Here is a 3,337-nt window from a genome sequence, read left to right as displayed (position 1 = left end):
GTCGGGCTTTCGAGCCTTTTCTTCAACGGTGTTTACAAATTATGGTTGGAAATTCAGACCTTGCAGCCGAACACCTCCGCTCCCTCTTTTGATCATACATTGTCGGGCATTCGCACCTTGTCTTACCCGCTTTTTACAAACCATGGTCGGACTTTCACACCTTCTTGTAGCCGAACAACTCCGCTCCCGCCATTGATTGTGTACAGTCCGGTTTTTTAACCTTTTCTTACCCGCTTTTTACCAACTATGGTCGGACATTCGCAGCATCTTACAGCGGAACACCTCCGCTCCCTCTTTTGATGGTGTATGTTCGGGCATTCGAACTTTTTCTTACCCACTTTTTACAAACTATGGTCGGACATTCAAACCTTCTTGTAGCAGAACACATCCACTTCTTCTTTTGATGATGTATGGTTGGGCATTCGCACCTTTTCTTACCCATTTTTCAGGAATTATGGGTGGATATTCACACCTACTTGCAGTCGAACAGCTCTGTACCCACTTTTGATTATGTTTGGTTGGATATTCGAACCTTTTCTTAACTGCTTTTTACAAACTTTGGTCGGACGTTCACACCTTCTTGCAGCCGAACACCTCCGCTTCCGCTTTTGATGGTATATATTCGGGCATTCGAACCTTTTCTTACCCACTTTTTACCAACTATGGTCGGACATTCACACCGTCTTTCAAGTGTAACACCTCCGCTCCCCTCTTTTGATGGTGTATGTTCGGGCATTCGCACTTTTTCTTACCCGCTTTTTACAAACTATGGTCGTACATTCAAACCTTGTAGCCGAAAACCTCCACTCCCTCTTTTGATCATACTTTGTCGGGCATTCGCACCTTTTCTTACCCGCTTTTTACAAACTATGCTCGGACATTCAAACCTTCTTGTAGCCAAACACATCCACTCCTGCTTTTGTTGATGTATGGTTGGGCATTCGAACCTACTTGTTGCCCGCTTTTCATTAATTATGGGTGGACATTCACACCTTGTCACAGCCAAACACCTCCGCTCCCTGTTTTGATCATGTATGGTTGGACATTCGCACCTTTTCTCACCCGCTTTTTGCAAACTATGGTCGGCCATTCACAGCTTCCTCTCCACCATACTTGTATGGTGGGATATTCACACCCACTTGCATCCGAAGATCTCCGCCCCCACTTTTGTTGATATTTAGTCGGTCATTCACACCTTACCCGTTTTCTTGCCGCCAAACACCTCTGATCTCGCTTTTGATGATGTAAGATTGGGCATTCAGACCTTGCTTTTCCTGCTTTTCACCAACTATAGATGGACATTCACACCTTCTTGCAGCCGAACACTTCCGCTCCACCTTTTAGGTTTCTATCACACCTTTTTTTTCACCGCATTTTATAGATTATGGTTGGAAATTCTCAACCACTCATCCGAAGACCTCTCCTCCCGCTTTTGTTAATATATTTGAACTTTAGTCAGACATTCACACCTACTTGTAGCCGAACACCACCTCTCTAGCTTTTGATGAGGTATGGTCCGGGATTCTTACCGTTTCTAACACATTTTTCAGCAATTATGGTAGGATATTCACACCTTCTTGCAGCTGAACACCTCCTCTCCCACTTATGATCATGTGCGGATTGATTTTCGAAAATTTTCTTTCATGTTTTCTAGCAATTAATTATGGACATTTAGACCTTCTTGCAGCTGAACACCTCCGCTCCCGCTTTTGATCATACATTGTCAGGCATTCGCCACTTGTCTTACCCGCTTTTTACAAACTTTAGTCGAACATTCACACCTTTTTGCAGCCGAACACAGTTTTTTGCAGCCGAATTTGGGCATTCGCACCTTTTCATACCCACTTTTTACCAACTATGGTCGGACATTCACACCGTCTTACAGCGGAACACCTCCGCTCCCTCTTTTGATGGTGTATGTTCGGGCATTCGAACCTTTTCTTACCCGCTTTTTACAAACTATGCTCGGACATTCAAACCTTCTTGTATGGTTGGACATTCGCACCTTTTCTCACCCGCTTTTTGCAAACTATGGTCGGCCATTCACAGCTTCCTCTCCACCATACTTGTATGGTGGGATATTCACACCCACTTGCATCCGAAGACCTCCGCCCCCACTTTTGTTGATATTTAGTCGGTCATTCGCACCTTACCCGCTTTTGGCAAACTATGGTCTTCTTGCAGCCAAAAACCTCTGATCTCGCTTTTGATGATGTAAGGTTGGGCATTCAGACCTTGCTTCACCTGCTTTTCATCAAATATAGTCGGACATTCACACCTTCTTGCAGCCGAACACTTCCGCTCCACCTTTAAGTTTTCTATGGGGCATTCACACCTTTATTTTCACCGCATTTTATAAAAACACCACAGGAACACCGTATTGAGGCTTTGTTCTGACCGCTCATTCGGTGTCGCGTTTCTTTCAAGCATTTCTCCTGGTTAGCCCGCACTCGGCTCGCTCCCAGAGCCGTGTTAAAGTCTACTTCGCATTCACTCTCTTTTCTCAGCAGACTAAAAGAAACTTCCATCCTGCATCGCTGTTAGCTTTTTCACAAGAGCAGAGGAGAGCGCACCGTTCCCAGCGGCACTGCAGCACCGGGTCGATGCTTGGAGTGAACGGAGCAAGCTCCTTTTTCAACTCCTATTGATAAAAATCCATTTAATATGTAGTCCTTGCATAGACATATCACATATTAAACTGATAAGTACAGATGGATTATGTGCAATTAGTAAAGAGAGTAGAGGACGATCTCTCTCGTTGGAAGTCCTTACCTATATCACTTATGGGGAGAGTTACAACCATTAAAATGATGATACTACCAAAAGTTAACTATTTGTTCTCAATGATCCCCATAAAACCATCTGCTACTTGGTTTAAGTCACTAGATTCATGCATCTCCAAATTTCTGTGGAAAAACAAACCACCACGTTTTAGTTTAAAAACCCTACAGAAGACCAAGGACAGTGGTGGATTAGATTTACCTCATTTTCAGCACTATTCCTTAGCCAATAGGTTACAATATATATCAAAATGGTTTAAACCTTGTTGTTGTCACAGTTCCCAGAGACGTTGTAATCGTTGAGGATTCTATATTCACCCCCTCATTAGAGGCACGTGTTGCAGATTGATGACACTGAATCTTCTTCTCTGTTCATTGCTGGCATCATTCCCAGCATCGTAAGTGTTCGTGGCATTGTTAGCCTCTTCTTCTGGATCTTGATATCGAGCATCCTTTTGTATTTCTGGTTTGTAAGTCCTCTCTCTTCGTTCACCGGAGTCTTCGTCTCTTTGTCCTTGAGTTTGGTGATTTTTTCTTCTTTTGATGCCTTGACACAG

General features: G+C 43.7%; 1 pseudogene; it reads right to left on the bottom strand.

Moving 5' to 3' along the window:
• Positions 1-2,562: 2,562 nt before the first annotated feature.
• Positions 2,563-2,739, bottom strand: LOC140308065 (U2 spliceosomal RNA; annotated as a pseudogene).
• Between the last annotated feature and the right edge of the window lie 598 nt (positions 2,740-3,337).

This window comes from Leuresthes tenuis, unplaced genomic scaffold (genome assembly GCF_036924035.1).
Source record: "Leuresthes tenuis unplaced genomic scaffold, fLeuTen1.0.hap1 SCAF_5, whole genome shotgun sequence".
Classification (NCBI taxonomy): Eukaryota; Metazoa; Chordata; class Actinopteri; order Atheriniformes; family Atherinopsidae; genus Leuresthes; species Leuresthes tenuis.
The sequence above is the reverse complement of the archived record's forward strand: the minus strand, read 5'-3'. Positions and strand labels throughout refer to the sequence as shown.